Genomic DNA, 11084 nt, shown 5'->3' with positions numbered 1-11084 from the left:
CCCCACCCCCCCGCGGGCGACCTGGGCGCTCGAACCCTAGCCGGCCCCCAGCCCCCATCCACCTCCCCTCCCGCCGGCGGGCGTCGCCGGGCAAAGCCCGCGCGGTGCTGGCGGCGGCGGGACATTCCCTCGCCCACCCTGGAGAAGGGCCGCGGGGGGCCTCTTTTTCAGTCGACGGCGGAGCTCGGAGGCCGATGCATCGGCGGGGCGCACTGGCAGGTGGCGGCGGTGGATGGAAGCGTTGTTGCTGGCCTAGGCTGGTGCGACGCGGCGGAGCGCGCGGGCTGTTGGCAGCGCGGTGCTCCTCGTCGTGGCGGGATTCAGCCAGGCCATATCTGTGCTGGCCGGAGGTGGGGTGGCGGCCGGAGCTCGGCAGGAGGTCTGGCGGAGCGGCGGGCTTGGCAGGCGTCGACAACGAGGGGATGGCGCGGCTGGGAGGCTGCAGCGTCTCTGGAGGTAGCAGTGCGAGCCCGCGGCCAGGTTGGTGTCGGCGGCGCTGGGAGGCTCTACCAAGATGGAGTCTTGGCGAGTAGTGCGCTGCCGGCCACATCTGTGCGGTGTGGGGAGCGGTGGTGCTCTCCTGGTAGTGCTGCTTGGCTTCGCGGAGTTGCGGGTTCGGGCGTCGCAAGGCTGTCCCTTGGAGTGGGCGATGGCTGTTGAGGCTTCTTGGTCCTTGCGGGAGGTGTGGGGCGGCTGCGGTTCCTTGTCCAGGCAGGGTCTTGTTGGTGTGGCCGGTGTTCTCCTTGCCGTGCATTCGGACGTTGGCCCCTAGAGTTGCAGCTATGTTGGCGAAGAGCTGCGGTGGCGGCGGTGTGAAAGTTGCAGCTATGTTGGCGAAGAGCTGCGGTGGCGGCGATGTGAAGCTTCTAGGACGGCGTTGCCCAATTCTAGGCGGTGTGGTGAGGTGGGACTTGCGGATGAAAATCTTGCTTGACTTTTGTCGGGTCGGTGGCGATGGCACCCGTGGGTGTCATTCCCCTCTTTGAAGGCGTCGTCGAGGCAAGTTTGTCATGTCCCTCGCTTGCTTGGAGTTGTGGCCGTCTCCGGGCGAAAGCCTTGATTCGGTTGGATCGACACAATGGCGGCGTCCTCGACGTCGTTCCTCTGTTGGGAGCATTGTGTCTGGAGACATAGCTGGCTCCTCGCCGCTCTCCTCCGGTGCTCACCGCTATCCTCCTTGATCCTCTGCGGCGCTATGTACGTTCGTCACCGGTGTGTCCAAGTCGGCGTCTTCCTTGGGCCGGATCGAGTCCTGCCACCCACTTGCCACTTCTTCTTAGGCATTAAGAGCGGATGGTGCGTCGACAAGTGAAGTTCTGCGGAAGTTGGTGTTCGTCGGAGGTGTCCAGTGTCGGTCGTGACGCGGTGTTGTGTTTCGATTAGGATAGGTTCTTTGCGTTGTAGCTTGCTCTGTGGTGTTGTTCATCTTCGCCCTTGTTCGGATGTGGTGTTTGTGCTATGCTCGTTGCTCGCAGCAAGTGTAGTTTCTTGTAATTTTATTTATGCCTTCTATAAAGCTATGGTACGCCTATGCGTACTCTCGGAAAAAGATATGATACTACTCGCAAAAAAATAAAATAGAATAAGAATAAAGAAGAAGAAGAAGAAGAAGACATGACACTAGCACGTAGCCCAAGTCCCGGCATGGTTAAGGAGTATACGAGTATGCGTGCTGTTAATGCTGGACAGAGTCGGCCGTGTTCCAGCGGCAGCCACCCTCTCTGGCTCGTGCGCTGGCCTGTTGCAGGGAGGACGCGCTGCTCTGGAGAAGCAGGCTAACGTGTGTTCGCTGTGCTAGCGTGTTCATTTTTTTTATGTTGTTACTGCAGTGTTGTTTGGTCGGACAACAGCATTTGGAGCTCTACCCAGCTTCGCGTACGTGTAGGAAACTAGATACTCTGTGTATGCATTATTGTCAAGTTGGCGTGCATATCCCTTGGCTGACGCTTGATGAACCGACGAGGGATTAGGCAATTAATGGCGAGCGTGCCCAACCCAGCCAGGGTTTCTGCTAATCCCCGCACGTGGAGTTCATTAATGAGCGTGGGGCCGGGGACCAACCAGCTAAGGCTGGTCATAGTGAATAGTAACATATGCTAGTATCATGCATATGATATTAGTGTATGATACTACATCTATAGTGCATAGTATCATAAAGTAATACTTCCTCTTTTCTAAATATTTGTCTTTTTAGACATTTCAAATGGACTACCACATACGAAAGTATGTAGACATATTTTAGAGTGTAAATTCACTCATTTTACTCCGTATATAGTCACTTGTTGAAATATCTAGAAAGACAAATATTTAGGAACGGAAGGAGTATCATAGATAGTCTTATTTATTGCCATGCATGACACATACTTCCTCCTTTCCGGTTTATAAGGCTCAATTTAAAAATCTCACCAACCAAGATAGATGGTGAGTGGTGGAATACTTTTTGTAGTTTGCAAAAACACATAATTAATGCTCTTATTTTTCTCAAAAAATTATGTTTATCAATGCATTAATTGCAATGCATGCATGCAAAAAGTATATGCATTGGTCAATTTTCTCTCAATACTTGCATGCAATGATTTAATGCATCTTAGAATCTGAACATGTGATGAGAAACAATCAAATTGAGCCTTATAAAATGGAAAAACTAAAATTTTGAGATAAGCCGCTAAAATTTTGAGATAAGCGGCTTATCTCAAAATTTTAGTTTTTTCCATTTTATAAGGCTCAACTTGGTTGTTTCCCATCACATGTTCAGATTCCAAGGTGCACTAAATCATTGCATGTAAGTATTGAGAAAAAATTGACCAATGCATGTACTTTATGCATACATGCATTGCAATTAATGCATTGATAAACATAATTTTTTGAGAAAAACAAGAGCATTAATTAGGTATTTTTGCAAACTACAAAAAATATTCCACCACTCACCATCTACCTTGGTTGTTGAGATTTTTGAATTGAGCCTTAGGCTAGTCATAGTGGGAGTAACTTAGCAAGTAACATAGCGGACTTCGAGAAATTTTTGCTTATGTGGCATGTAGTTATTAATGAGAAATGGTAACATAATATGTTACTGTAACATAGCGCTTTCCAAGACAAGACGAGTCTACAAGCTAATTAATGAAGTCCTCTATGACACTATTACTATGTTACTTTGCACTATGAAGGTAGTAATTTAGACTAATGTCATATGCATGACATTAGTATAAGTTACTCCCCACTATGATCAGCCTTATAAACCGAAAAGAAGGAAGTATGTTACTACTATCCTCTCTCTTTTCTTTAATTGCGTGCCACATAAGCATGTTTGCGAGTCCCAAATACATGATACAAGTTATGTTATCCCCACTATGACCAGCCTAACAGCTCGAGCACATAATCTAGTTACCGATTTCGTCAGCTGGCTTTGCCGGCCGGGTGCAACCAGATCGACTAACAATGTCAGTGAGCTCTCTCTAGGATCCTCCCGTGTAAGCATGTTGCACTCTCAACTCTGAAGAATAGTAGTATTCTCGCATTGCCATGCATGGCACCTCAAGGAGACAACGATCCAGCCGACAGCCTGAGAGTTATAACCAGCCGAGAGCGCGCGTGCGGGCCAACCATTCTGTCTGCTGCGCAGCACACGTACGTGTGTGTGAGTAAGTAACTTCGCCGAGCGTCCGTGCGGACCGGTCGGATCCATCCAACTGGTTGCTTTGTTACGCTTGCTCGGCCGCCCACCCGGGTCACCCATAGAGTGAACGATGGGTCTTTTAACTTGATCCGGCGAAAGGACGAAGCAGGGTCCCCACTCCCCCGCTCCCGCCTCCCCTCCCCCCTCTCTCCCCTCCTCCCCGTCCAGCCACCTCCGCCGTCTCCCTGGGAGGCGGCCGGGCGGCGCGCGACCCCCTTCCGCCTCGACCGCCCTCTCTCCGTCCTCCTTCCCCGCCGCTGCCGGCGGCCGCCCCTGGATCTGGCCGGGTGGTGTCGGCGGCGGGGGGCCGTTCCTTACCCGCGCGCGTTCCTCCTTCCCGTGGGAGGGGAGGCGGCGGTGGTGCTCAGCCGATGGCGGTCCGGCGTCCTCATGCGGAGGCCGGCGGCGCTCGCCGTGGTGGTGCCGCCTCTTGGCGGCAGGGCGGTCCGGTGATGCTGGCCGGCCGGTGGAGTGTCCCCGGCCCAGATCCGGGCCCGTAGGGTCTCTTCTGGGTCCTTGCGGGTCGGCTCTGGCGCGACCGCGACGCCCTCTGTACGGGGAGGCAGTGGAGCGGCTTGGTCTGGGACAGCGACGCCGACGGCATGCCAGCTGCTGCGCGGAGGCGGGAGCTGTCCGGGCCTGTGGGGCCACGAGCCCGGTAGACTCCTGCTTTGGCGTCCGGTCGGCTACCGTCGTGGACCTAATATTCAGAAGAGGTAGCTAGGGGCTGCATGGATCTGCCCCCACTCTCTCTTTAGTCTTTCTCAAGTTTGAAAAAACGTATGGAACTGCAAAGATCCAGAATCATTACTCAACTATAAGAGTAAACTTAGCAGCAAAAAAATGCTTATGTGGAATCTAACAGTTGGGCAAGCTGAGAAGGTTATGTCGGCTTGCATGAAAATAGCGCACTCATATGCATGCCCCCGCCCGCGGTAATGCACAGGATCATTGAAATGCCGCTCATGATCGAGAGCTTTGGCAAAGTCAGCTACAGCTTCATTAGCTAGTGGGGCTAGCTTATTTGGGGCTCATTTAAGGCGATAGTAGGTGTACAATGCATGTAATTGGTCAACCTAATATTCTACTGGAATGATTTCCAATCTTTTGATGCGACAGCTGAACTGTTGGAAGAAGCGGCAGAATCTAGAAGAGAACGAAACTGAAATGTTTTCTTCTTGGATGGATCTTTATCAAATGAAAAAAGAAATAATGTCGGTACAATTAATTTGGCATAACTGGAAGCATGGGCTAACATTTAACTTTGAATTACTAGTTGAGCCATGCTTCGGTACACCCCCCTCCATAAACCGTATAAGGGTAGTATTGTCATTTGACAATAACGTATACACACCTCCGTATGTGAGGCGTACGAGCTGTACTAGACGTACATAGCAGATCCGCCGGCTCATCAGACAAACTGGCGCACGTCCCCCCTCCATCTTGGGCCTGGCCCATTTATTATTTTTTAAGCTTCAAAAAATAGGTGGGTGAGGCAGTATCGAACACCCAACCTCTTGGTTTATCTCTACTTGCACTAACCAACTAGGACAGCGCATCTCTTGTGCTTGGTTTCTTCTTTTATTCAATTTATCTCTTGTGTCTGGCTTCTTCTTTTATATTTTTTGTTGTGCATCTTATCAGTCTGTTTTGCTTTTTGCCTTTTTTTTCTTCGCTTTATTTTTCTTTATTTCTTCTTATTTTTCTATTTTCTTTTTTCATTTTCTTAAATTCGTGAACACTCTTTAAATCCGTGAACTTAACTTTTTTCATATGAATGAATATTTTTCAATATCGCAAACTTTTATCAATTTCATGATTTTTTTAAACGTTTTTACAAATTATTTAACGTTTTTTCAAGTCGATGGACTTTTTTGAATTTCACAAACTGTTATCAAATTTATGAACTTTGTTTTGTCAAAATTGAGAACTTTTTTTATTTTACGAACTTTTTGTTCAGATTTGTGAACTTTTTATCAAATTCTTAACCTTTTTCAAACTGATGAACTTTTTTCCAATTCCACAAACTTTTGTCACACCAGTAAGCTTGCCTTGCACGTCTCGGCTAACACATGTAATCATATGTAGGATACCCTTCCCTAGAAATAATAGGTTAACCTTTTGAAAATTTGAAATCTCACACGAAGTGTATAGTACCTACTGTTGGAAATATGCCCTAGAGGCAATAATAAATTAGTTATTATTATATTTCCTTGTTCATGATAATCATTTATTATCCATGCTATAATTGTATTGATAGGAAACTCAGATACATGTGTGGATACATAGACAACACCATGTCCCTAGTAAGCCTCTAGTTGACTAGCTCGTTGATCAATAGATGGTTACGGTTTCCTGACCATGGACATTGGATGTCATTGATAACGGGATCACATCATTAGGAGAATGATGTGATGGACAAGACCCAATCCTAAGCCTAGCACAAAGATCGTGTAGTTCGTATGCTAAAGCTTTTCTAATGTCAAGTATCTTTTCCTTAGACCATGAGATTGTGCAACTCCCAGATACCGTAGGAATGCTTTGGGTGTACCAAACGTCACAACGTAACTGGGTGGCTATAAAGGTGCATTACAGGTATCTCCGAAAGTGTCTGTTGGGTTGGCACGAATCGAGACTGGGATTTGTCACTCCGTGTAAACGGAGAGGTATCTCTGGGCCCACTCGGTAGGACATCATCATAATGTGCACAATGTGACCAAGGGGTTGATCACGGGATGATGTGTTACGGAACGAGTAAAGAGACTTGCCGGTAACGAGATTGAACAAGGTATCGGTATACCGACGATCGAATCTCGGGCAAGTAAAATACCGCTGGACAAAGGGAATTGTATACGGGATCGATTGAGTCCTTGACATCATGGTTCATCCGATGAGATCATCGTGGAACATGTGGGAGCCAACATGGGTATCCAGATCCCGCTGTTGGTTATTGACCGGAGAACGTCTCGGTCATGTCTACATGTCTCCCGAACCCGTAGGGTCTACACACTTAAGGTTCGATGACGCTAGGGTTATAAAGGAAGTTTGTATGTGGTTACCAAATGTTGTTCGGAGTCCCGGATGAGATCCCGGACATCACGAGGAGTTCCGGAATGGTCCGGAGGTAAAGATTTATATATGGGAAGTCCTGTTTTGGTCACCGGAAAAGTTTCGGGTTTTATCGGTAACGTACCGGGACCACTGGGAGGGTCCCGGGGGTCCACCAAGTGGGGCCACCAGCCCCGGAGGCTTGTATGGGCCTAGAGTGGAAATGGACCAGCCCCAGAGTGGGCTGGTGCGCCTCCCACCCTTGCCCAAGGCGCAACCAGGAGGGGAGAGGGGAAACCCTAGGCGCAGATGGGCCTATAGGCCCACCCTAGGGCGCGCCCCCTCTCTCCCCCTCTTGGCCGCCCCCTCCAAGTCCCATCTAGGGCTGGCCGCACCCCTTGGGGTGGGAAACCCTAAAGGGGGCGCATCCCCCCTTCCCCCTATATATACTTGAGGTTTTGGGGCTGCCAACATGATGAGAACTTCTCCTCTTGGTGCAGCCCTACCTCTCTCCCTTCTCCTCATATCTCGTGGTGCTTGGCGAAGCCCTGCAGGACTACCACGCTCCTCCATCACCACCACGCCGTTGTGCTGCTGTTGGATGGAGTCTTCCTCAACCTCTCCCTCTCTCCTTGCTGGATCAAGGCGTGGGAGACGTCACCGGGCTGTACGTGTGTTGAACGCGAAGGTGCCGTCCGTTCGGCACTAGGATCTCCGGTGATTTGAATCACGACGAGTACGACTCCTTCAACCCCATTCTCTTGAACGCTTCCGCTTAGCGATCTACAAGGGTATGTAGATGCACTCGCCTTCCCCTCGTTGCTGGTTTCTCCATAGATAGATCTTGGTGACACGTAGGAAAATTTTGAATTTCTGCTACATTCCCCAACAGTGGTATCAGAGCCAGGTTTATTGCGTAGATTCTTTGCACGAGTAGAACACAAAGTAGTTGTGGGCGTTGATTTTGTTTAATATGCTTACCCTTACTAGTCCAATCTTGTTTCGACGGTATTGTGGGATGAAGCGGCCCAGACCGACCTTACACGTACTCTTACGTGAGACAGGTTCCACCGATTGACATGCACTTGGTGCATAAGGTGGCTAGCGGGTGCCAGTCTCTCCCACTTTAGTCGGAATGGATTCGATGAAAAGGGTCCTTATGAAGGGTAAATAGCAATTGGCATATCACGTTGTGGTTTTACGTAGGTAAGAAACATTCTTGCTAGAAACCCATAGCAGCCACGTAAAACATGCAAACACCAATTAGAGGACGTCTAACTTGTTTTTGCAGGGTATGCTTTGTGATGTGATATGGCCAAGAAGAATGTGATGAATGATATGTGATGTATGAGATTGATCATGTTCTTGTAATAGGAATCACGACTTGCATGTTGATGAGTATGACAACCGGCAGGAGCCATAGGAGTTGTCTTTATTTTTTGTATGACCTGCGTGTCATTAAAGAACGCCATGTAATTACTTTACTTTATTGCTAACCGGTAGCCATAGAAGTAGAAGTACTCGTTGGCGTGACAACTTCATGAAGACACGATGATGGAGATCATGATGATGGAGATCATGGTGTCATGCCGGTGACGATGATGATCATGGAGCCCCGAAGATGGAAATCAAACGGAGCAAAATGATATTGGCCATATCATGTCACTATTTGATTGCATGTGATGTTTATCATGTTTATGCATCTTGTTTACTTAGAACGACGGTAGTAAATAAGATGATCCCTTACAAAAATTTCAAGAAGTGTTCTCCCCTATCTGTGCACCGTTGCTACAGTTCGTCGCTTCTAAGCACCACGTGATGATCGGGTGTGATGGATTCTTACGTTCACATACAACGGGTGTAAGACAGTTTTACACAGCGAAAACACTTAGGGTTAACTTGACGAGCCTAGCATGTACAGACATGGCCTCGGAACACGGAGACCGAAAGGTCGAGCATGAGTCGTATAGTAGATACGATCAACATGAAGATGTTCACCGATGATGACTAGTCCGTCTCACGTGATGATCGGACACGGCCTAGTTGACTCGGATCATGTAATCACTTAGATGACCAGAGGGATGTCTATCTGAGTGGGAGTTCATAAGATGAACTTAATTATCCTGAACATAGTCAAAAGACCTTTGCAAATTATGTCGTAAGCTCGCGCTTTAGTTCCACTGTTTGGATATGTTCCTAGAGAAAATATAGTTGAAAGTTGACAGTAGCAATTATGCGGACACTAGAAAGCTTATGTCCTTAATGCACCGCTCAGTGTGCTGAACCCCAAACATCGTTTGTGGATGTTGTGAACATCGGACATACATGTTTTGATAACTACGTAATAGTTCAGTTAAACGGTTTAGAGTAGAGGCACCAAAGACGTTTTTGAAACATCGCGGAACATATGAGATGTTTCGAGGGCTGAAATTGGGATTTCAGGCTCGTGCCCACGTCAAGAGGTATGAGACCTCCGACAATTTTCTTAGCCTGCAAACTAAAGGAGAAAACCTCAATCGTTGAGCTTGTGCTCAGATGGTCTGAGTACAACAATCACTTTAATCGAGTGGGAGTTAATCTTCCAGATGAGATGGTGATGTTTCTCCAAAGTCATTGCCACCAAGCTGCTAGAGCTTCGTGATGAACTATAACATATCAGGTATAGATATGATGATCCTTGAGGTATTCACGATGTTTGACACCGCGAAAGTAGAAATCAAGAAGGAGCATCAATTGTTGATGGTTGGTGAAACCACTAGTTTCAAGAAGGGCAAGGGCAAGAAGGGACACTTCATGAAACGGCAAATCAGTTGCTGCTCCAGTGAAGAAACCCAAGGTTGAACCCAAACCCGAGACTAAGTGCTTCTGTAATAAGGGAAACAACCACTAGAGCAGAATTACCCTAGATACTTGGTAGATAAGAAGGCTGGCAAGGTCGATAGAAGTATATTGGATATACATTATATTAATGTGTACTTTACTAGTACTCCTAGTAGCACCAGGGTATTAGATACCGGTTCGGTTGCTAAGTGTTAGTAACTCGAAATAAAAGCTACGGAATAAACGGAGACTAGCTAAAGGTGAGCTGACGATATGTGTTGGAAGTGTTTCCAAGGTTGATGTGATCAAACATCGCACGCTCCCTCTACTATCAAGATTAGTATTAAACCTGAATGATTTTCATTTGGTGTTTGCGTTGAGCATAGACATGATTGGATTATGTCTATCGCAATACGGTTATTCATTTAAGGAGAATAATGGTTACTCTATTTATTTGAATAATACCTTCAATGGTCTTGCACCTAAAGGAATGGTTTATTGAATCTCGATCGTAGTGATACACATTTTCATGCCAAAAGATATAAGATAGTAATGATAGTACCACTTACTTATGGCACTGCCATGTAAGTCATATTGGTATAAAACGCATGAAGAAGCTCCATGTTGATGGATCTTTGGACTCACTCGTTTTTGAAAAGTTTGAGACATGCGAACCATGTCTATTGGTGTATACGCATGAAGAAACTCCATGCAGATGGATCGTTTGGACTCACTTGATTTTGGATCACTTGAGATATGCAAATTATACCACATGGGCAAGATGACTGAAAAGCCTCGTTTTCAGTAAGATGGAACAAGATAGCAACTTGTTGGAAGTAACACATTTTGATGTGTACAGTCCAATGAGTGCTGAGGCATGCAGTGAATATCGTTATGTTCTTACTTCACAGATGATTCGAGTAGATGTTGAGAATATTTACTTGATGAAACACAAGTCTGAATTATTGAATGGTTCAAGTAATTTCAGAGTGAAGTAGAAGATCATTGTGACAAGAGGATAAAATGTCTATGATATGATCATAGAGATGAATATCTGAGTTACGAGTTTTGGCACACAATTAAGACATTGTGGAAATTGTTTCGCAATTAATACCGCCTGGAACACCATAGTTTGATGGTGTGTCCGAACATCATAGTTGCACCGTATTGGATATGGTGCGTACCATGATGTCTCTTATCGAATTATCACTATCGTTCATGGGTTAGGCATTAGAGACAACCGCATTCACTTTAATAGGGCACCACGTAATTCCGTTGAGATGACACCGTATGAACTATGGTTTAGAGAAACCTAAGCTGTCATTTCTTAAAGGTTTGGGGCTGCGACGCTTATCTGAAAAAGTTTCAGGTTGATAAGCTCGAACCCAAAGCGGATAAAATGCATCTTCATAGGACACCCAAAACAGTTGGGTATACCTCCTAATTCAGATCCGAAAGCAATAGGGATTGTTTCTTGAATCGGGTCCTTTCTCGAGGAAAGGTTTCTCTCGAAAGAATTGAGTGGGAGGATGGTGGAGAC

Source organism: Triticum dicoccoides, chromosome 6B (genome assembly GCF_002162155.2).
Source record: "Triticum dicoccoides isolate Atlit2015 ecotype Zavitan chromosome 6B, WEW_v2.0, whole genome shotgun sequence".
NCBI lineage: Eukaryota > Viridiplantae > Streptophyta > Magnoliopsida > Poales > Poaceae > Triticum > Triticum dicoccoides.
This window is presented reverse-complemented; position numbering follows the sequence as displayed.